This window comes from Falco naumanni, chromosome 14, assembly GCF_017639655.2.
Source record: "Falco naumanni isolate bFalNau1 chromosome 14, bFalNau1.pat, whole genome shotgun sequence".
NCBI lineage: Eukaryota > Metazoa > Chordata > Aves > Falconiformes > Falconidae > Falco > Falco naumanni.
Genome location: NC_054067.1, coordinates 20,920,447 through 20,944,900, shown reverse-complemented (window position 1 = coordinate 20,944,900; position 24,454 = coordinate 20,920,447). Strand labels below are relative to the sequence as shown.

Sequence of the window (24,454 nt, the reverse complement as noted above, 5' to 3'; positions counted from 1 at the left end):
TCTGAAAGAAAAATGTGATGGATGGGGTTTGCAGAGGCTTTGTTGTTTTTCTTTCAGCTCTGAAATGAAACGCAACTTCTTGCTGGTCTGAGTACCCTTGGTGTTATATGAATAACATTACCTTTAATGCTTGTATAAACAAGTCACTTTTTTTTCATGGCAAAGTCATTTGTTGTCATTTGCCTCTTTCACAAAGGTGAATGGAAACAGCTTCTTGTTCTGTGTGCCGCTTGTGTATTTAAACATCACTATCTAAAACATCCTTTATAGCCTATGCATTGAGTTTTCACATACCTCTAATATTTGAAGAACTGTTTGCAGATTGCTTAATCCATGAAACTGATACTGTTTGAATTTGTATAGAATGCATTAACAATGCTTAGGAAGTTAGAAACCTGTAGTTTTGAGTTTTAAAGTGCTGACAAATATTAAAAATGCAGAAGTAGCAGGTAGCCAACTGTTTTCTTCCCAGAAGTTTATATGCAGCACCCATTGATCTTGGTAGAATTTCTGTGAAATTCTTTTTCCACAAGAATGAAATTAGAAATTAAGTTTTCTAAGATAAAATTTTCAAACACTGCTTTTATCATCATGCATATCACTCTACTTCTGTTCATCCTCCATTTCTCTTCAAAGCACTCTTCTAAGGGTTGGAATGGATCTGGTGGTCTTCCTTGAACAAACTGGAAGTCATTATCAGTACACTATGTTAATCAGACTGTTGCCTAGAGGTAACGTCACCTGTATCTGCTCTGGCACTTCCCTGATATATAAACTGCAAAAGGTCACTGTGCTGGTAGCTTGTCCTTCGTTCTGTTGAATTCTGTTATCTTTCAATTAGTGAAAATGCGTGCTTCGTATTTTGCTATACAAACAGATTGGCTGGAAAACTTAAACCTGAAAAGAAATGCTGCTTCCTATGAAGGTACTCTCAGCACCGGGATATGAAGGGGTATTTGCTCCTGTTCTCCATTAGAAGAGATTGCAAATGCGGTTTCTTCTTCGACAGCTGCTAATTCAAAGGCGAATGATCAGTGAGATACAGGCAGACAGTGTTCCTAGTGTCGCTGTGGGGCAGTACTGCGCAATGGAATGTGTGCAAGGCACAAATGATGAACGAGCAGGAGTGAGTGAGGCTTTTAGCACGGTTCAGACACAGATAGGTATTAATATTTTGGAATCCAAATTTCAGGCAGAGTGTCGGACTTTTTTATACAGAGTCCAACAGAAGGTGAAGTCTGTAAATGTGAAGGTTAGAGAAGAAGAATTCTATTAGTTAAACTTGCTTGGGACAGCAGACAAAGTGTTTTGTTTCTTTATTATATCTTAAGGTCCAAGAAACTCAGAATTCAAGCAGGAATCAGCGGATATTGTCAGTCTTCATAGAGCTCCTAGACAAGACACATTTAGCATTCCATCACAGAAAGAGGAGTAGAAAAATTAGATGGCTGGGCTTCGTATGCCATTTCCAGGGAAACAGATGCAGACATAAGGCAGGAAGTGATGATGGTGAAGAAATTACCATTTTCAAGTGCAAGACTGGATGGCAGAAATTTTATTATCTCTCTTTGATCAGATTCTGGGCAAAAAAGCATAAAGGAAAACCCATCTGCTCTACTCCTAGATTCTATTTAAATTTATGTCCTTTGAGTGGTACGCTGCCTCAAGTCAACAAGAAAGGTAAGATGATGCAGGTTTGCATGGATTTTCTAGGAGTTTACTGTGGTGACGTTTTTTCAGTATGTAGTGGAAAACTATGCACAGGCATTAGTCTTCTGGGAACAGGGCGGGAAGCTTCCTTGGATAGCTGTTCAGGATTGAGCATGTCTGCCCTTTCGAGCAAGAGTAGGCCTTAAAAGACTGCCCACCACCCACAGTGCCAAAAGCTGCTCTGGTCCTTTCCACACAAGTGCATGGCCACTCAAATCTCACGGTGCACGTGAAAGTGCCTGGTCTGCAAAAGGTGCTTTGGACTCCTTGGTGGTTAGGCAGTGAAGAGCTAGAGCAAGCAGTTTGTATTACAGCCCCTGATTTTACCAGTTCATGCTGTAAATGGATGTGATCACAAGCTGTCCTTAGGCTGTGTTTGTCTCAAATTACTCCTTAGGGCAAAATTGTAATAGAACCGTACCCGAGAGTTAAATCATCATTCAGAAGTATTAGATACTTTTTCTGGGATATGAAATTATTGCTTTTTGATGAATGAACAGTGAGGAGTAGGGTTCTAGAGCTCATGAAATGGTACCCTGTGCTGCATCATTTCTTGGTGGCAGACCAGAGGAGTGAGCCAGCACAGGTTTATTCCAGCACAGATTTTGCCTACCAGTGTCACTTTCTATTTTTACTTTTTTTGTCTGTTTCTCTTTCTCATTTCTCTCCACAAGGCAGTGTACTGTTTGTTTGTTTTCTACCAACAGTCTTTGTTTAATATCCCTAGCAGTTGCAAAGCTGGGACTAAGATTAGAGGCTTGGGTTCTGTCACTGAAACAGCTATAGCTAAAGATGTCAGTTTCCCAGTTGGCAGCTAAAGAAAATGGGATAAAAAAAGTATGAAATTTTGTATCCTGTCTGGGTGTGTTCTCTGCTTTCAGAAAGACCATAGTTGATCTCTCAGTTGGTATTTCTCTGTCCTGGAGCATAGAGTTATTAGTAGTGGGAAGGAATTTTTTAATAAAAACCTGGAATATGATATACTAGTTCTTTACTAACATAAACTTCTGTTAGTCAGTCATAGTCTTGTCCACCCATGTGAGATAGATGATGAGAGAAATTTGTAGAGTTACCAAAAAAAGTGCTGATTATTACAGAAAAGTTTGGAATGTATTTGCTGAAATCAGGGTAGCTCAAATCAGGTTACTCGGCTGCTCTGTGCAGATATTGGAATGGTGACTCTGAATCCGTACTGTGCAGCTGCCGTTTTGTGAAGCCTTTGTCAGGTTAAGAAGGTGCCTGCCCTCTTCAGTTCAGACATCTGAGCCTCCACCTTTTGTGTAGTACTGCGTAGGTGACCTGTTCCAAATAACTACAAGGAACTGTAGCCACATCTCTGTATTAATAATTTATGGTAAAGGTGCTATGCAATAGCTTTAAAAAAGCAGATTCAAATCTACATTGTGCCATGCTGCTGAGTCCTCATTTGAAATATGTGCCTGACTTGAGCTCTCTAAGGTTTCAGACCCAGTACACAGGAAAAGTTGCACTGCAAGACATGACTTTATTAATTTATAGTGAAACACTTTGAAATGCCTCTCAAGTATATCATTAATTGTCACTTAAAGTTTCTTTCATAATGCAATAATACACTAACATAATAAAAGTAAGAATGTATACTGTGATTTTTATATGGTGTAAGTTACTTATTTGTGAAAAGTCCAGTGTCTTAAAAGAACTGGGTCACATGATATTTTATAATATAGAAAGTTTTAATTTAATGCATGTTTTTTATTTATGATTGATTGTCTTATATAGAGATTTTGAAATTGTTGATAGTAATTTTTTATTTGCAGAAAACTGTTTGTGATAACTTTATTTTGTCATATTGTTGTGAAGCACCTGAAAATAAAGGGTGATAAGATACTTTTTAAAAATTAAGTGTAACTTCTGTATGTTGTCTCATCTATAGGGCAAACTGTCAATTCCTTTTCTCTAATGTATGTTTTAGAAGTTAATTTGGGTTTTTTTTAAAAAAAGACAAACCTAAGTCACACCTGTTTCACTGACATTGAGGGGCAAAAAACTTCACCCCTGAAGTACTGAAACATACATTCCCAGAAAAAAAATAATCACTGCAGTAACATGCAGGACATATTAATGCTCAGCATTCAGTTGTTTGTGTCTTAAATTCTGAGAAGTGCTTCCATTTTTTCTTCTTAGTAATTTCTTTTAAAGAATGCTGTAGCTCAGAACTTGGGAGAAAAAAGGCAGCTTTTATCTGTGCTGGCAGAATGACACATATTGTTAACAGAACCAGGCAGATAACAAATATATTTACTTCAGTGTGGCTCCATGATAATCTTCCAGGTAGTTTGCCAATCCAAGGGTCATAAATAATGTAATACATGGTGTAACCTACAGTGTAACTACTTAAAGAAGAAAAATTGTGTGAATAAGTAATGTGGCTATTGCAATGGCAGATTACCATTATGATTCTTGAATAACTTTGCAAATACTGTAACGATATTTTAATGCATCAGTGTAGTTACCTGGTAGTGAAAGTCTGGAGTATTTCTAAATCATATTCAAATACAGAAAATGTATTTTAAATCTAGAAAGAAGGTGGGGTCCTACAAAGCCTGTAGTTTTTAAAAAGAAGCATTAGTATGCTCTAGTTTGTAATTTTTATTTTAAATTGCAGGGATTCTAAGAAGCACAGCTCGGATACATACTGATGGTATATGGCAGTGAAGGAGGGCTGTAATTGAAACCGTTCTAGAAGTTACCGTATTATTTATATTACTGCAGTGTTGATGTGCTCTTCTGGTAGACCAGAGTGAGTGTGTAAACCCAGCTGAAATGCTAAAGAGAAGGAAGTCTAGAAGTTGGAAAATCTTGATTTTACACTATTTTTTTTTTATTTAAAGAAACTACGTTTTAAAGTCTAATGGCCAGATCTATTTTGTGTTGCAAAAATTAAGCATTTCAGTACTCACAGGTTGTAGAAGAGTAGGAGGGAGAGGGAAGTGGAAGTTTTATCCCTGACTTGGGAGTGGTGAAAGGGACATGCATTTGGGAGCTCCGCATTTACTGCCGGGCAGAGCCAGAGCACTGGTACTCAAGGTGTAGTTATTCTTCACCCTTTCGCTTATGGGCTGATTGCTTTCAGTAAAACAGCTGAAGGAAATTCCGTGTGTTTCCCTTACTGTGATCAGGTATTGGGTCTAAACTGAGGCTGTCATGGTTTGAAGTGTTGGTAACTTTTTTTATGCTTTATTTGTAGCAGTCGCAAAACCCCGTGTGAGATGCGTGTAACTTGCTTTCTGTTTGCACCTCCCTCGGAACCTGCAATGCAACAGTAGTAGAAAAGAGTGTTTTCCAAAGCCATCTTGAAGCAGTTCTGAAATTGTTTAAGATTAAAGCTAACAAGCAGTTGACCAGCTTCCACCATTGATTTTGGTCAGTAAGTTTGCTTTAGTTATAGCTCTCAATTTGAGAAAATAAAATTAGTCTAGTGTAGTCAACCTAGACTGTAGCAGTAGTATGTGTAACTTTGCACTTGATTTTTGTGTGTTCTAGAAACTAAGACAAAAAAAGAAAAGAAATGGGTGTGCTGTGGCATACAAAGCTAACAGCTGTTTTGGCTTATTGGCATTGGTTTTACTTAGGCACTAAAATGAGACACCTGCTGATGGCCTCTGCAGCCCTTCTGCAAGGGCCAGTCCAGACCTGTTGCCTCCAATAAAATGCTGACAATATGACAAAGTCAGTAGCTTGGGGTTTGTAATCCGCTTCATTAAAACATCTCACCCAAGTAGAACTGCAAATTACATTTCTGTATCTTTGTCTTAATCAAATTTAAAAGCCCTAGGTAAAGCTGTTTGTGTACAACCCGAAGTAGCGGCGCTCGGCAGCTGTGATCTGGAACCAGAGGGAAATTCCCTGCCAAGCAGAACAACGTGTGTGTATGAATTCGTCCTTCGGGCTTCTGCATTACAGCTAAAGAAGGATCATGCTGTTTCTTTTACTGAGGTAAACATCTTAAGACCAGTCTGGTAATAACCTTTTAATCATAATTTGTAAACTCTTGATTGTGCCTTTGACATGTCTATCAAAACAATGTATATTCAAGGCACTTTGTCTTGAAATACATTCAAAACTTGCTATCTTTAAAACTTTTAAGAGGTAACATAACCCTAAAAGGAGAACAGATAAATGCTTGTGACAGACACTTTGGTGTGTTGAAACTCACATCGTTAAAGGAGTACTTTGCATATGTATTCAACAGTTCAGAAATAGCAAGATTAATGAGACATCTTTATGGAGGTACCCAGTTGTCATAAAAGAAAATATGCTGGAGAAGTTTTCAGGAAGTTATATCTGTCACAAGTTAATTAGTAATTCTTCATAGAGAAAAATGCTGTAAAACAAGCTCAAAATCCAAGATCCTTGGCTTGCTACAGTAAATAACAGTAGCAGAAAGGAGAGTGCACTCTGCTGCTGGAAGAAAGGGTGTTTTACCACAGTTGGCTTCAGGATGTCCATTCTTGAGGTCTTGTGTTTCATTCTGCTCCTGGCCAGCGATTCGCTGAGTGAACATGAAGCTTTAGGACTTGGGACGTGGATGCATTTTGCTTTTATAGCTGGTCAGAACAGGGCTGTGGCTGTCAGATGCCTGGCTCAGCTGTGGGAGCGCTGCTCTGGTATTGCAATGCCAGCCATATTGCTTCTGAGGAAATTCTCCGTATGTTTATTTTTAAATAATGGGAAAACAATGCAAATGTGAAGACCTCCATGTGACAGCTGCTTACCTGTGTTTGCTGTTACAAAGTGTTTCATAGTTTTTGTGTTCTGTACTGCCAGGAGTATGGTGATATTTTTACAGACATAGGTATGCAAGACAAAAATGTGGTCACTTGCACCTGCTTTTTACTTCTATATATTAAAAAGCTTGCAACCATATGAATTACAACTGAAACGCTTAGGTATTCTGGTGGTTTTAAATCATTTTGAGTCAATCTGTCAATGTCAAAAGGATGCGTTCTAAATGAGTAAGATTCTAAATGAGTAAGATGGTTCAGTTCTTTTTCAGTCGGAAGAATTACTTGGTATATGGGTTAAAAAACTACGTTGTTTTTATAGCAAGTATTTTTAGATAATTTTTTTTTGAGATCAACAGGGAAAAAATCATGAGTAACTAAAGCGTGTGACAACCAGAATGCATTGAAAAAAGGTTATTTTAAATGAGAAGTTGTTACGTCGAATTGTGTCTGATTTTGTTAGGCTATACAGTTTTGGTCACAAAATTTTTTATGAAAAGATTGTCTAAAAATTAATTTTATTTATTTATTATTATAACTGTTCTTTACCTGGTAGCTACCAGTTACTAGTAATCAGGTATTACTGACCTGACGGGTATAAACTGGCTGCAGTTATTTTTCTAATAGAGTTTTGGTTTGTCATTTGAGGAACTGGAATTCCTTTTATGCTACTTTAGCCTTTCAATTGCCAAAAAAACCATTACCACTGTAAGGATAACTTTGCATTTATATAGACTACAGTACTATCAGCAGTGAGTTCCCTAATAACATGGAATGTTACAGCAATAATATCAAAAGGCATATGTAGCTCGCTCTCTCTCCAACAGTCACAGCTAGTTATTTTCTACTCCCTTAGTATTTTTTGTAACGTTGCTAAAACAATTGTAATATTGTTACTGATCATACAGGTAGCTACAAAACAGTAGTGTTGCTTATCTCCTAGATAATACTGTTAGGGATTTTTCCTTGTTCTGTACTTTATGGTTGTAACATATAACCTATATTTAGGTTGTCTTGGAAAGTGCTTCGATGCTGATGCCCTCTTGCGAGAAGGGAATGCAGTATATTTAAATAGATCTGTATGAATGCAAGCCTTGACCACTGTGTAATCATTTAGATTTATCTCTCATTAACCGTAAATGTTGGATTAGATTGTCTTGGACAGTGGGGTGGAAGGACGCTTCCATCTTTTCTTGAAATAAAGACTGCCCATAGCATAGTTTTTCAAGTTAATAATGCATTAGTCACGAGTCTGCTAATCCACCTGTTCGTGGTGTAAAATCCCGCTTGCAATAGGAAAATGGTAATATTAATGCTCCGATAGTGCTTTCTTCTTATCATTTGCCAGGTAGGCTCAGAAGGATCTGCCCAGGGATCTCCTCTAGTTCTGACTTACTGGTTTCCTTCTAAACACATTTTCTTCTCATTGTGAAAAGTTACACAGAATTATACTTGTTGCATTGGCGACTCTCTCAACATATCCAGTGGTGTCTTGCAATTGCCTGTTGGGTTAAACATTGTTGGTCAAGGTGTCAGGTACATCTCCATAAATCATGGACTTTGGTGGTTTTGCACCAGCAGCTCTGGGTCAGCTTGTAGCTTGCTGGTATGAACAATGAGTAGAGCATTCAGTCAGAGTCCTACATAGGAAAGGAACAGGTAGCAAAGAATGTCAGCTTTGAGCACCAACACGGTGACTTCTGATGTCTGATTAAGGTTGCTGATGAGGCAGTTATTTTTAGACAGCCGTATGCCTGTGCAGTACTGCAAACTTCTGGAACATAGTTTACAGCCCACAAGGTTTACACAGTAAAAGAGATGGAGGAGAACTGACGTTGATGCAAAGCAGATCCTTTTGTACACCAAAATAAGGAATAATCCCAACACAAAAAGGTTTTAATTTAGATTATGATTAGAAGGTTTGAGTCTCAAATGGGCTTCAAGACTTTTAGCCTTTGCTAACAATCCAGAGTTGATAAATAGTGGAATTCAGATACAACTGCACTTAAATAATGCAACAAAAGTCATAATGATATAAGCTATACAGCTTACTGGCTAACTGGGAGATGGGTACGAAATCAGAGTAAAGTAATTTAAGCAGATAAACTTTCATTTCTCATATAACTTCAAATTTTGAAGGCACAAGTCATTGGAAAGTAAGACTTAGTATTGTCTTCAGATTATGTCATATGCAGCTTAAATTTCTGATGTAATTAGAAATACAGACCACTAACAGTATGTTAATGTATAATTGCATTAAATAAATGTTTGTTTTGTTTTAATATACAGCCAACTGCACTGGAGTTGAAGACTTTAAGACCTGCCTGGGTAATACAGACAAGTTCTGTCCTACCAATATTTATTGTCAATGTAAAAATGAAAAACCTTTTTGCAGGTAGGGTGTGGGATTGGTTTGTTTGCTTAAATGTATGCTATGTAAATGCAGCTTGTTAAATATATTTTTAATGATGAACTAAATTTAGACCCTGCAGTGTGATCCATGAAAGTAGATGTTGATCTTCATTTACAATCTGCATAAGCTCAATAACTCTGCTACAGTGCATCAAATCTGGGATCTAAGTGCAGCATTTTCTCTTTTTAGAATGTGTAGGCCATGTAATCCATAATGTAGGTAATCACTGTAATCCTCAATGTTCACATGCTCGTTATTGTCGCAGGTATTTTGCTTTAGACCCTAATTGTGCTGTGTAATGGCAAGTTAATTTTTTCCCCCAGGTTAATCAAAATCTCTTTAGTTTAAAAAGAATCAGGTATCTTAATATCCTATTCTCCATTATATAGTTGTTACTTTCCTTTTTAAAAAAGTAATCTAGTCTGAGTAGTAAATCTTGGTGCTGTAGCTAGTGTATTTGTTTTTTACACGTAGCTTGGCCCTTAGACTTGATAGGAAATTAGCAAGAAAATACCAGGGCAGTATTACAAAGCTCATCTGATTATCTGGTGGATTCAAGGCAAAAATTTCTCAGTGACCCAGTCTGTTGTTTATGAATGTGCAGCTAGCCTCCAGGTGTAGCCAATATACCAGATTAGATAACGAAGTATGCTGTTTAAATATTAGCGCAACTCCAAAGAAATAGAATGCTACATTATTGAAACTGTATATATGTATCCTAAAACATAGCCAGGTCAATACCAATATTACCTATAAATAGCAGTAAGAAAAGAATTTTCCATAGAGATCAAGGTCAAACTTCCAGAAAAGGTTACCCAAATCCAGACTGTTTGCATCAACAAATGATGCAGAATCCCTGTCAAAAGAACCTTCCTATCATGAGGACGGCTGGGGACATTCCGTTCTAGGGATATCCTTTGTATTCGCAGAGGAAGTAGTGCTGTAGGAGAGGGGGAAAAGAAGCCCTGAATTAATGAAAATAAAGCAACATTCTTATCCCATTACAAGTCTTACTCTTAAAAGCAGAGGGGATATAGTGTGTGACTCTACTATGGGTTGTATTGCTGCTTTTTCATAGAAGGGGCATCAATGTCATAATGACAGATAGCAATGTGATGTTTCAATTATATCTGCATCGTCTGTTGTGGAAAGTGAGAGGCTTTGCCACGCTTACAGCTGGCGAAAAGATCATTGACCTGGGTCACGCCGTGCCATGACTGGGGTAACATACCCCATTCCCAAGAAAGCGTAGTATCTTGGACTTTTGGGAATGCTAACTTGGACGTGGTTGACCCGAAGCCTGGCAGAGTGCATTTGCATCAAATTTAGAATAAGATGTGTGTTAAGTAACATCTTTAGACAAACAGGAGAAATGCTGCATCTCTTGACCCCTGCAGTATTCAATAATAAATAATTATATAGCAAAATACCTTCCTTTTTTTGACATTACTTATTTTTAAATTAAAATAATGTTGCCAAAAATTAATACTTTTATTTGAAGATGTGGCTACTTAAGAGTGGACTGGATGGAGTATTGGTGCATGGGCCCCAAATGTAACCACCTTTGGAACACTCTAGATCTGATTTTTAGTAACTGTCCTTCCTGCAGTAGCACTGGTTATCATAGTTGTTTTAATATTTTACTGGGTCTACTGCTGTAAAAGTGGAAAAGCTGGGTAAATTACTTTGGATGCAGTTAAAAGGGTTTTTATAGTCAAAATGGAAGTAAAGCAAAAGTAGTCTGGTATTCTGATTAATTTTTAACCTCTGGGTATTTAAATCAACAAGCTTGCCATATGGAATCCTCTGCCAAAATGCTGTCTACACAATTTAAAACTAAATCAAAGCATCCTACCAGACCATTTAGCAGTTATTCAGCATTTTACTGCTAAGTGCAGAACTTCACTCTAGGTTGTTGCTTCTCTTTCTCAGGTCTAGCCAGGCAAGCTTTAAAGATTGATAAATACATTTACTACTTTAACTCGAGACTACCAAATCTGTCTTGCCAGTTTATTTGCTATTAAGGGTTGGCTTTGTTTTCGCAAGTTGTTTGTGGTTTGTTGGGTTTTTTTTTAAAAAGAGTAACACCAATAAACACTGACAGGAGGCTTGGTGATTAAACAATTCTTCCTGTTCTTTGGCCCTAGGCATTGGCAATTCAAGCTGCTTTTTGCTTTCAGCATTTTATCTTCCTTTGTTCCCCACTGATACCTGTCCCAAGCACACAGACAGTGTGGGTTTTGTCTTCTTTCATTGAGCCCCATTAGTGTATATCACTGGTACTTGCTCTGTCATAGACAAATTGTAATACACAGCTCTTGCATAGTCATTGCAGCAGTGCATCTAAACCTACCGTATGGCTGTTGAACCAATCTGTGGTACAAAAAGAAGGCCCAAACCATTGCTAATGCTCGAAATCTCATTGTTCCCCCATCCAGGAACCAGACAAATCCTCCATACTGTGCAGCACAACATAACCCAGCACTTACTGCTGAAACGGCTGGTAACTGGGGCAGCCACTGAGGGTAACAGATGTTGGCGTGTGGGGCATATCACACGTTCCTAATCATAGTGGAAGCCAGACCTGACTTTGTGATCCAACCGATCACAACACAAATATACCAATATGAATAGCAAAAAAGGTCATAGAGTAAAATTAAAGGTAACCTGAGTTTAAAATCTTACTTTTATTTGCCCAGTATTTGATTTCCAAGATCATTTGCATTTATGTGAGAAGGTGAAACTCTTCATCAAAGATGAAGTGAACCTAGGAGAAATCTCTGCATAGGAGAAAACAAAGAACCAGGGACTATTTAAAAAGGATGTTCAAATAAATATTTCATTTTAGGCCAGTGAAAAGACCAGCATTAAAAAGAGTGATAATTTGGTTACGAGCTCCAGCTGTATGCTACAGCCTCTTCCCTTGTGTTGTCCTTGTGCTATTCCAGCTTCTGGGTGAGCAGGGCCAGCCTGGTCAGCCCACGAACGCTGACTGCTGCTACTGGCACCAGCGCCTGTGCAAGGAGAGGGGCAGGAGTACATAGCCAGAGGGGAAGAGATCCGTATGTTCTCCAGACTTCGACCCATTTAGGCTGCTGCAGAGCCATGCCTGCAGTTTCATTTGTTTACTAGTTATACTTGACCAGAGGAAGGATTGGCCACTTGTCTTGAAGGTTTTTCCCCTGTAAAGACAGGCAAAAGGCAGTGCTAGTAAGGTGACACAGTTTGCTGATGAGACCACAGTACTCAGAGCCGTCAAAACCAAGCCTTACTATGAAAAAATACAGAGGGAGCGTATAATAATGAATGACTGGACAAGAAAATGGCAAATTAATTTTATTGTTTATAAATGCAAGCTGATGTGTGTAGAAAAGTAGTTTTTGCTTTGTGTGTGGAGCTGTCATCTCTAAATGAGAAATTAGAACTCAGAACAGGTGTCTCGAGTAATGTTTTCTGAGAAAGTTTGTTTTGCTAGGGATTTTAGGAAGAAACTGAAAACAAACCCAGATACATTGTAATACTACTGTGTGAATCTTACTTGTGCTTACATTTTGACTACCAAATGATTTTGAGCCCCGATCTCAGCAAGCAGCGTAGCACATGTAGAATTTCAGGGACATCAGCATGGATTTCTGTGTGAGGAGAGGTTGTATGAGAGATTACTATTCCCTGCTTTTCATGTCAGAACTAGGCTATGTCAAATGAAATCGGGCAGAAGTTTTAAACAAGCAAACAAACAAGTGCTTTTTTTTTGTAAAATGCATAATCCACCAGTATGTACTCACATTTTAAATTACTTTTTAAAAAAATCAGACATCTCTTCAGGGGGGCAGCGGTGTTCAGCTTGGGTGTGTGCTTTCAGGTAGGACACATCCCGGTTGTTACGCTTGGCATGCTGCAGTTCACGCCTCGGAGCAGCCTGGGAGTGCACAAACTGGTTCCCCTTTAGGTTAAACTAACCAGAGTGTGTGCTTCCATCTCTGATGAACATTCCGTGCCTGGGCCGAAGTTTCAGACACATTCTGAAAAGCAAACCTTTCTGAAGTGTGTGAAGCGTCGGTGTGGGGCCCCACTTGTATTAGTCTGCTTTATTTGGTGCTGCAAATCCAGCCACAGACTCTGCTCCAGCTCAGTCAGTTAATGACTTAGATGCTGCTGGCTGGAAGTTACACTGATGTATCAATAGTGCTTCATGTATTTATACTGTTTGCGTACTTTATGCTTCCATTACTGGCTGTTCTCAGCCTGTTAGGTGCCCTGAGTCGCTTGGTCTCTTCCTGTCGTCTGTTTCTGTATGCAAATTTTGCAAGTACAAGTTGTGTCAGTATAGGTAGAGAGCCCAAGTACAGATTTGATCTGTCTCATTTACTGTAGACACAAGAAATCAGGCTTGTTTTTGTAATGAAGATGTAAAAGAGAAAAGAAAGAATCCAATCCAATACATTATTTCCTGTAAAATATATTTGTATAGTATTAGTATCTTGGAAATTTAGGGGGGGGGGGGGGGGAAATGAGGCACGAGCCTACCTTCACCGGGAGATGGTGCTGTTTAAGTTGGAACTAATTCTGACTGCGTGCGACTGCTGCTGGCGTTTTCAAGGTGTGAATTAGACCAAATCCTGCACACTCTGTTAGGGAAGAAAACCTGCTGTGAAGGGAGCGCTTTGGGCAAGGGCTGCAGGACTTGCAGCCTTCACGTGCTGCAGGCTGCTAGTTGCAGCCCGTGGGACCTTCCTGCCTGCCTGGTCTCCTTGCTAGACGCGGGGGTGATGAAAACGTGAGCTTGTGAAAAGCCCATTGTTACTTGTCTGAGCTTTTGCTTCCATGCTGGCAAGCGTATTGCTCTGCAGCCTGCAGAGCCCTCACCAGAGCTGGCTGAGAGGCGAGAGAGGAAGCCAAACCTGTATCTGAGAGCACCAGCTCCTGCAGATCAGCTGCCCTGAATGCTGCTTCTCCGGAAGGTATCTAGTTTTGATAATTACTTCAGGTCGTTACATTTTTATGTGAAGGTACCGTTAGCAAATGAACATCACTTACTCGTTTTATGAACAATATAGCATATTTATTTTGCTTCTTCATGATGTTTTCCTCCTTCTAGCAATACGTCTGGCAAGACAGCATCCACTCTTTAAACGATAATATTCAGTTGTCTTAATGTTTGATCACTGGCCACAGATGGGAAAGTCTGGCCTCTGCTCTTGCAGGGAAAGTGCCAGGCAGGAATTCTCTTGCTGGCCCTCACCTTCCCTTGGCAGCCGTGGACCTGCCACAATAGAGCTTGGGCTACCTGCTTTCTGAGCCAAGGAAACGGTCCCCGTGCTTTCTCAACTCAGCCGCAAATGGAGATGTCTGGTCTCTGTGTAATCAGAGGTAAATTCACTGTTACTTATGGAGTGGCATCTTTCTGAAATGTTTAATCATAAAAGACTTTACGAAATTTCCAGGCCTCATGTATCAGCCAGAAGTCAGTGTCTGCTTCTCTTGCTTCTGAAGCTAAATTCTGAAATACTGATTTATCCAATGTCTTGTATGGCTTTCCTCTATTAATTACAAATTATTCATTTTCATTTATTTTTAGAAATGCAGTTTTGTTAGTTGTGTTTCCTCACTTTAATCCTCCTCACTAACATGAGCCAACTGTTGCAGCTCCTACCTATAAGTTATGCAGAGAACTTGTTTACCATGAGGCAACTAAATGACAACAAAATGTTTTCCTCATAAGTAGCATGGCTCTACTGCAGAAACAGACTGGAGCTTTCTGGTATTTCGGGCCATGAAGAAGGCCTGATTTTTTTTTTTAACATAAAATTGGAAAATGTTGAAGGTATCCCTGTCATGAATTTAGAACCTTTTCAAAATTATTATAGGAATACAGAAAATTAAATATTATGGCACTGTTCAGTGTAACAGTGAAAAAAACCCCAAAACCTCAAAGAATATGTTGCTGCTTTGAATTCACTTTTATCTGTGGCTGCAAGATAAGGGTTTGACACTAAAATTAACTTAAAAAGATAGAACATTAGAAGTCTTAATGTTAACTGCGTCAATGTCATACATGCGGTAGTGAGCTTTATTAGTTTTATATTTCAGTGTAAACTAACACTTCCAGTAATCTGCAGTATATTATTATGCATATTTTTAATAACCTCTTTTTTCTCTTTTGCGTAGTCCCATGCATTCTCAGCCATTAGGGGAGACCAGAGCCAGCAACAGCCCGTTTTTCTAACCAGTGACCTCAGTATGAGACATTTGGCCATTCAAGCAGGAGTTCCCCTTATGCAGGTTAGGCAGAGGGGAGACAGTATCAGGTATATATTGATAACATACCTACGCATATATATTATATAGTCTTCTGCCTTGTTACTGAGTACAAATTATCATAATTCAAATTGGTAGTATTTATGTCACAAAGTAAAGTTGTGACCTAATAAAAAGCCTAAAACCACCTTTTACTATCCAGGTGTTTTCTACAGGAATATCACATACCTGCCAGTTCTATTCTAGACTGGATACGTTTTGCAATTTTTTAATCTTTTTCCGAGTCATTTACACTTAAGATACTATGAGTCATATAAACAGGGTTTTCACCAAACTGAGGGATGGCTGCCCAAAACATCCCCTTAAGAACAGACAGTTCAGTCAATGTAGAGAGAACCCTTAGCTCTGGCAGAGGAATTACTGGAATTCTATGTTCCAACTCCTTGTACAGTGAAGGGAATTCATATGGCTGACATGAAAAAACAAATGCCCAAAAGCTCTGTCCGTTTCACCAACACTGCTTTTTCATGCCAGTATCTCTTGTGATTTCACTGGAATATGGGCAAAGAGAGTTTCCAGCCATGCTGAAAACTTCTGTAATGATAATATGAGTGCTCTCATGTAACAACTGTCTTGTTACCTTTACTGTCACAGTAAACTTTTTAAAATTTATAATATTTTTCCAAACTCTCTCCTGAATAATGATACAAAAAAATTTCAACTGATGTTTGAAAAATATGGCTGTTAATAGTTCTGTTAGTACTTTCCTCTTAGAAAGCACCTTTCCTTTGAGACTCTTGGGTTCCTGTTCCCCTCCCTCCACCACTTCATAATTCAAATTTATTAACGCTTATGGAAAGTCGCTATTATGTATTTAAAGTACAGATAGTATGATGTACAGGGTAATTAAATTATTCCAGACCTTATGAAATCATTTATATGACTAAGTGTGCTAGCAAGCTTCCCCTACCCCCTGCCCAACAACTGAATGATCTGTAGACAGATGTATTTACCGTAAGACCTTTCTGTGCCTAAAAAACCAGTCTCATTAAAACTGTTGTGTTAGTCAATTACTAATGTCTTTCTGGCCCAGATCTTGATAGAGCAGTGTTTTGTGATTAAATTTGGTTTATGTGAATGAGCCTTTTGGGTTACTTCTGTACAGGAGGCACCAATAATTGGTATAAGGTATCAGTAAAAAACAGGCATTTCTTTTTATAATGGACTTTTAAAAAAAGACAAAATGGGTGAAGTTAATTGTAAAAGAAAAATGTTAACATTTTACAAAAAGCAAACTCACAGTTCGGAAAGGTATTTTTTTTGACTGCAGAAAAATATTAAGGTGGGGCCTTCAGCGTAAATGGAAAAATAATTAAATAAAAAGTTGTGATGTGCTCTGATTGTCCTTAATTAAGGTGAGAACACTACCTGTCTACCTGTGTATTGTTGTACAAGTAAATCTTTTGCCAGTCGTGCGTTATATCAGAGCCTGCAACCTAATTTACCCATCTGAAGTGTTGTGGTTTTTTTTCCCCCCCATGTCATGTAATATCCCTAAAAATAATTTTATGGGTAGAAAAATGTTCCAAGTATTCCAAGAAGTATGTGTGCACGTGTGTGTTTGAGTCCTGCATTCTTAATTGTTTGCTGTTAATGCAGTGGAGAAATGATGAAGGAAAGAAAATACAACGTTTTCCTTCCAGAGTAGTGCTTTTGGTCTATGGATTACTTACAAAGGATCGCTGCAGGTCAAGAGAAATGTTAATGGCCATGTCTGGGCATTTTTTTATCTTCTACAGTAGCCCAGTGATTTCTTCAGCCCTCCTTTTTAGGCTAGAGAAACTTCATTTATATTAAAAAAAAAAAAAAATACACCTCAGTAGCAATCAAATGTTCTGCTGTTCCAGCTTTTTAGCTGGCCCTGCTGATCTCCCAAAGCTACTGGTGAGCACACATTCAGAAGCAGCACAGACATTCAGATACTTATAAAAGAAATACATAAATGTAGTTTGATTAGATACAGATTATTTTAATAGCAAGCATACTGGGGAGCATATGTCATGCTACTGATTTAATTCTAATCTCTTTACAGAAATACTAAGTACCAGTGCTTCCTGTATCTGGAATGTCTTGGAATGCTGTGTGATCAGTGGACGATCCAAATGCTGAGAGATCAGTAAGACCCTGTGGGCTGTGACACAGAGGAAATAGACGTAACTATTGGAAAGCACTAGAAGTTGTTGCAAAGAAAAGGTATAGAAGATAATTATAAAACAAAACATGCTATTAGCATCTGATTTTACTGTGCAATTGGTGACGACTTTTTGTGAACACCTGATTTTACAGTTTACATAGCTGCTTCTACTTATTGCTTAAATTGTTGCATATCTGTCGGGACATGGGGTTCTTTTGTGATTAACTGTACGTCCTGTGCCTAAACAAGAGAAAGCTGCCCTTCCTTAGAAGAAACTTACGAGAAAGGAAAAAGTTGTTTCACCATCAGAAATGACAAATATGCATGCTAATCATTACTTTTCTTTGTTTGCTTCCTGGGATGGTTTAAATCCGTATCAAAGGGGGTAAGGGGTTATATTTTTTCCATATTTCTCAGAAAGACTTGTCAAAGACCATTTTTGCCAAGTACAGTTTCTCGGTGTCCATTTGGCCCACCCGTTTATTTTTGATGTTTGCCTCGCTCTTTGTCATGATCTCCCCCCACATGCTGGTTCCAAATCGAATTCTGTTAGTAGGACTGTGAATTTCTCTTAACTATAATTACAAAGATTCTTCAAGGCATTGTAGCATGTAGAGCCTGTTGTGCCCTGACTGACGTTGCTCTGGTTAAAGACACAATATTTAAAGAAAGAAAACAACAAATTACATCAAATTTTGGATAGTGTAGTCAGAATCTGTATTCTTGTTACACCAGTGACCTGCAGGATTAGGTAGAAGGAAGGCTTTGTTCTCAGCCAATACCCATTTTGTCCCACTGACACTGGCAGCATTGTACAAACATAACAAGGCATTCGGCTTCCCACTATCCCAAGATGCATCAAGTACTGGCTGATGCAGCAACCTCAGCTTGTAAGCCCATTCTGTTGTCCCTTGTTTCTTTTTCACTTTGTTTTCCTTCATCATTTTACGGATACTAAGACCTGAAAAAGTTTGCCTTTAAAAATGCAGTGGCTTTCTTTGTAAATTTTTTCAGAAATAATGAAAATAAGTGAAGCTATAGAAAATTGACTACCTTGCCACTTAACAAATTAAAGATACTGCAGTCCTGGATATATTTCCCATTTTCCAAAGAGTCTCAAGCACATTATTTTAACATTCGTATTAAATGATTTTCTGTAGTGTTAGATAATACATTGAAACTATAAGACATCTCAGAATCTTAACTTTTTAGAAAGGTGAAAATACCGGCATTTCTTTTATATAAATCAGAATGCTCTCCTTGCAACAGCTCCATGCCTTAACTGCTTCCTGGCACTTTCAGTGCTCTCCACAACTCTAATTGCCCAGACTGCACGGGCTTCCCTAGGCAAGTATGTTAGCAGAGAAGCTGGAAACCTATTCAGACGCTTCCTGTTCCTTGCAAGTACTTAGTGAGTAGGTACAGCTTCCTGCTGGGGAAAAAAGGAAAGGTGGCTCCAAAGCTGGCAGTTTTTCTTGGCTCAGTAACTTAGTTGCCATCCTAGCTGGTGGCATTCTCTATTTTTCAGCCACAAATGGCTGTTTTGGTTTAGTTTTTTTCTTCGCCCCCAATGTAAGAAATGTCCAAAGTGGGTAAGTTTTAATGGTTTTACTTCTGCTGCAAGATACCCACAGGCATTTGAGTCTGGACCTGATGTATATATCAAGGGCAGATTTGCCAACTGCTAAATCATCTAATGGTGGTAGAGGAATTTTTCATGAATAGTTGAAACACACGCACCAAAACTCATTAAAAAGAATCCAGAGATTTTTCTGAGCGTCGACTGCTTGCAAACCTGCATTACAGTGTCTTCCGAGTCTGCAGACAGCCTAGAACAATGCTTGTAACATCAGTGTCAAGAATTTTGTTGCATGTTCAGTAAAAGCATCCTACTATCATCCAGTCATTTTTCAATTTCTATCAGAAATAAGAGAAGTGAAAATAGTTGTTATCTTCAGAAACATGCAGAAGTGGTGTTAGCACATCTGTTCAGTCATAGACTATCAGTTTAAACTGTTTTGACCCCAGAAAGTCAGATCCTAATGTGTCAGTGAATTTTGTTGCTGAATTGCTTTTTTTTCTGTCACTTGTTAGCCTCCAGTAGTGCCATAACTGAACAAACTCTGGTTGTTGTTGACCTCTGTAGCTCTGTTTACCAACCTGAAAGTGATCACAGAATTTGAGTGTTCTATTTAACATTCCACCACTCTTTGAAAAGGAATAGGAGTAAGAGATAAGGCAATCCTGTCAAATATATGTGGTGTTGGCGAGAGAAGAGCTGCCTGGAACCAATGCACTCAGGCTGTTCAACCTGCAATGAATGAAGTTTCACAGGGAATGAAGCCTTCCTCATCAGACTTCTGCTGCCTGCTGTTTAGTCTTGGGTGGGCAGATCAGGAGTTGCAGGACATCAGCCACAGGAGCTGCTCCTGATACACTTCACCACTTGTGGTCAGGTCATCAGTAGTAACATCAGGCAGTTGTATGTGAAAGAAAACTGTGAAGAAACTGCTTAAAATACAGTGGTGTCACTTCTAAACAAGAATAATATTAGGGAGTACCTTTTTGAATACGCAGTCTGCAAAGCACTGTGCTTTGGTTGTTTTGCTTCTTACCTGGAGAGCAGAGCAGCTCTGTAATTCTTTGAACTCTTTGCGTTGTGAAATGAAAGGTAAGGAGCAATGCTGGCCATCTGCTAGGTATCACAGTTATGATGTGCTATTTCCCCGTCAAGTATAAACAGTTTAAATTGATAAATAGCATGGTGTTGTGGCTTTTGTGCTTTCTTTGTGATTCACTGCTGCACTTTCTGATAGTGGGTCGCTGTGAACTTGGCGTCTTGGTGGGTTTTTTTCATTCTCTGCTTCTGACCAATGCTTTGTAATTGCTGCCTCCCTCTGCAAATTTGCACGTTGGGTCTGATGTTGAACATTGCGTCATGCTGTTGGCAATAGCCTTGTTGCTATTTTATGTTCATTTTGCTTTTGAGATTTCCCTTGATATTCTGTCTTCTAAGACAGAATCCAGCACAGATGGGGTTTTGCTGAAAGGGATAATTAATCTCTCTGTAGTTCTGCATTTCTGATTGTATCACCTTGTGAGATTCTCTCTCACCATTTCCCTAAGTATTCAGTTTTTGTGATTACCTTTTTCAGGTATTTTTCCTGTCATTCCTTAATTGTGTTGATCAGGTTGAAATTATTCTGTCATTAGGATGTGTATCTTTTGCTAGAGCTGGAAGAACTGACTAGATACTTTTACGTGTTTACTTCGGTGTGTGGCATGTTATGGACAGCTTTACCTCACTGTTCTATTGCTCACCTCTTAAATAAAGGGGAGGAGGGTCAAACGTTGGAGAGGTCTCAAAGTTCTGTGCTAAGGAGGTGAGAGTCCAGGAGTAAGAATCTTCTAAGAATTACAGAACAAAAACCCCTGTAACTCTGTATTGAACTGCAATTTATAATGGTGTAGTGCAAAATGAGATTTACTTGCATAATTTTGGTACCTACACATAGCTGCCTGGTGCCATTTTTGACACATTTTTGACATTCCATCTGATGTCCTGCTGCTGTTTTAGAAGAGGGCGAGTCCTCTATCAGCCGTATCTATTTTGGACATCCTATTAGACATGTAGGCAACTGAATCCCACTCTTTGTCTATGAACAAAACTAATATCAAATGCAACTGTAAAGGCAAAACTTTATAACACAAAGATCCATTTCTATGGGTTACCTGTATTTCAAGCAGGAAAAAAAAAGAGAAGAATTGCTTTTATTTCCCTAATGGTGTTTGAAATTCAGGCATTTGAAATTCAGTACAAAACAGTACTACAATCCGTTCATCGTAGCCTGTGCACAGATGTAGTAAGGCAGTTTCTAAACCAGAGGGGGGTGTATGCTAAAATACCCTTAGCTTAAAGCAGGTTTAGAAAAAGTGACAGTTACAACCCGTTAAGTTAAATCAGAGAAGGGACCTTCTGGGCTTCTCTAGCCCCAAGCTTTTGCATATTTACATTTGGAAGTGTATGCTGTTTTCAGGTGTTGAATGATTTTACTGTTATGGTTACTAAGGTGTATTCATGCTAATTCTTTAGACTTTTATTTTTTTCTTCTTTTTTGCTAGATCTACCAATGTTGTATTAAGATAACTACTTGAGTAGAGATGCTGGTATTCACGCAGCCGTACCTGAAACAATTGAAAAAAATGTGAATACTGTGATTTATGCCAGGGTTTCTGTCAGGATTTTTGTTAATTCTATACGTGAGACTACTACTACGGGCAAGAATGCATTTTAAATACCAAACCTCATGTCTTTAATGTCAGAGTACTGTTTCATTATTGCACAAGGACAGGCACAGCTGCTGCGTCGGGGTGCCCTCATCTTTTCTTGGGGAACTGAAGGTGGCCGGGAGGGCAGTGAGGCAGGCCCAGTTCACCTGGGATCTCCATAACCTTTTTTGAAACCTTTTACCTTCACGCTTGCTTTTGCATTCTCTCCGAAGTAAGTGTGTATATATAGAAATACTTGACATTCAAAATAGAGAATACAGAAATGGGGCTGGACCCGACCTTGTTTCAGCAAAGGATTTCCAAAATGCGCGGCGCGATGCCGGGGCCGCACCCAGCCGCGTGTGCAAGGGGCAGCGCGTGTGGGGCGCGGCGCGGCCCGGGGCCCCACGCGGACGTTGATCGCGATTTCCCTCAGGGCGGGCGCCGCCTCCTCGCGGGCGCGGGGCCGTGCCGGGCGCTCCGTGCGGGCTGCGTTACTGCTCGCCGGGGCCCCCTGCCCTCCCCCGGCCGCACCGGCTGTTCCCTGGGCATTGTTACTTCCCCGCGGGAAGCCGGGGCAGAGCGCCCCGCGGCCACCCCTGCGCACCCCCGCGGGAGGCAGCGAGCGGCGGCGGCGAGGGAGGAGGGGGTCCGCGCTCTTCCCCCCCCGCGGCTGCCTCTCCCCCGCGGCGCACAGGCGCGCTCGGCGGCGCGGGCAGAGTGAGGGCAGCGGCCTCGGCGCGGCGGGTGCGCCTGCTCGGTGCGCGGGGCGCGCAGTGACGTGCGGCGGCCGCCGCGAGGCCGGCGGCGAGCGGGCGGCGGGGGGAGGGGAGCAGGCCGCGCGCGCTCGCGCCCCGCCGCCCGGCCCAGCCCAGCCCGTGATTGGTGCAGGCCCGGACCCGGCGGACCCGAATGCCAGGCCGCGGCGGCGGCGGCGTCCTGCGGGCCCAGCACCCCCCCCCGCCCCCGGGCCGCGGCCGCCCGGCGCGGGGAGCCGCTCAGGTGAGCCGCGGCGGCGGAGCCGGGCCGGCGGGGGGTGGGGACAATGGAGGCTGTTAGGCCTCACGGCAGGCCGCGCCCGAGGCCTTGCCGCCGCGGGAGCCGGTGGGGCCGGCCGCCGCCGTCTCCCAGCGGGTCGGCGAGCCCCGGGCGCCGGCGGCTGCTGCGGTGCCGGGCGGGCGCGGGCGGGCGGGTGGCGCCGGCAGGCCCAGCGGCTGAGGGGCCTTTTCGGGCGGCCAGAAAATGGCGGAAAACAAGATGTCGGCCGGCGGGGCGGGGAAGGCTGCGGCTCCGCAGGCCGCCGCGCCGCCGGGACAGGGGTTATCCCCGCCTCCCCGGCCCCTGTGCCGCCGCCCGAGCCCGCCCTGGGGGGGGGGTTGTCAGCGGCCGCAGGACAGGGGCTGGCGGCGGCCCGGGGCACGCTGAGGGGAGGCCGCGCGGGTGGCGGGCCCTGCCCTGCGCGCCCCTGCCACGGGCGGCGTCCCACGGCGCGCGCCCTCCGCGGGCTCCTTTGTCTCCGCGCGCCCCCTGCGCCCGCGGCCGCCTCCGCTGCTGCGCGCGCCGCCCGCCGCCGGGGCGCCTGGGGCCGCTGCCGGTCGCTCCGGCGCTGAGCGAAGCGGGTGCGGGCGGGAGGCTCCGCGCCGGGCTGCCCGGCCGGCACTGCGGGCTCGCCCGACACCGCCGCGCACCCGCCGCCCGGCGGCGCGCCCGCCCCGCGAGCACGCGCGGGGGACCGCGCTCCTCCGCACCCGCGCAGCGCCCCCGGCTCCCCCCGCCGCGGCGGACCCGGCGGTGCGGGCTCGGCCGGGGGCAGGCGGGAGGGTGTGTTGCCGCCGTGGCTGTAGCGCGGAGGCGCAGCTGCTCCTGCTCGGCTCGCTTGCCGGCAGCCGGACAAAATCTCCTTCGCTGGTTTTGTCTTTGTCGTTTTAAGGGGATGCAGAGGGCGAGGGTAGGTTGTCATGGATGCTTGATAGGCGAACACAATAAAGGACTTCAAAATGGATATGTTAGTTTTCATACCCAGTCTTTATTCCTTGAAGGGCTTCTGTTAACCTGCACGTGATTTTCTTAATTGAGTCCTTCTGTGTAATATTTCTGCCGAGGAGAGCTGTTTCTCATTGCGTTTCTGTTGGTTGCTGCATTAAAAATCAGCTGGGGGGGAACCTCAAAACCCTCAGGTATCTTCAGGGGAGGATAATTCTCTGTATTCTTCTTGAACTTGAACGTTGAGGTAATCAGAAAAGATCTGGTTTGGATTTTTCAACTACCTACAAGTTTACTTACTGTGTTACGTTGCTCTATAGCTGAGCTCGATCCTTTTGATTTAATCAAAATGTCATTTGCAGCGTACAAATACCTGGGATGCCTGACAAAGTACGCCGATGTATTTCATTATATGTAAACAAGACTGAAATATTATTCAGAAGAAATTCACGATTTTAAAGGAGGGCTTAAGGGCTGACAAAGCAAATAGGCTTTATTTGGAAGTGTATCACCTGAACATGTGGGGAATAGTTGTATGTGTAAGCTGGAGAGATGCTTAGCATTTGCAGGGCCATGCTATAGGATACAACAAAATGTATTAAATATGTTCCTATTTATGAAGAAATACTCAGTTGTGTAATGGGCTTTCTCTAGAAATATTTTCTATATGTTATAAAAATTTTAAATATGGCAACAATGCCTGGAAGTCAGCCTATCGATTGGGAGCTTCATTGTACCTCCGGATACAAGAAAGACCATATTTTTTCCTGGGAAGGGTAGACGTGCTGAGGCATTTCATTTTTTTCCTCCTCAAAATATTTTGCTGAAGATCTCTCAATTCAGTGTGTTTTCTGAAAGCTCTCT

General features: G+C 41.5%; 1 protein-coding gene across 8 annotated transcripts in view; it reads left to right on the top strand.

The window, feature by feature from the left end:
* The first annotated feature begins 697 nt into the window (after nt 1–697).
* The window catches only part of ZNF711 (zinc finger protein 711), a 45,851-nt gene continuing 22,094 nt past the window's right edge, over nt 698–24,454 (top strand). Inside the window, exons 1-5 of one of the 8 annotated variants that reach the window (XM_040614097.1) lie at nt 698–5,112; nt 5,519–5,685; nt 8,763–14,256; nt 15,055–15,194; nt 17,237–17,397. The gene's annotated coding sequence lies outside the window, so the exon portion shown is untranslated. Of the gene's footprint in view, nt 5,686–7,226; nt 14,257–14,341; nt 15,195–17,236; nt 17,398–22,397; nt 22,610–24,454 lie in introns of those variants that run through there. The other 7 variants (XM_040614101.1, XM_040614100.1, XM_040614105.1 and 4 more) reach the window with 7 other exon arrangements.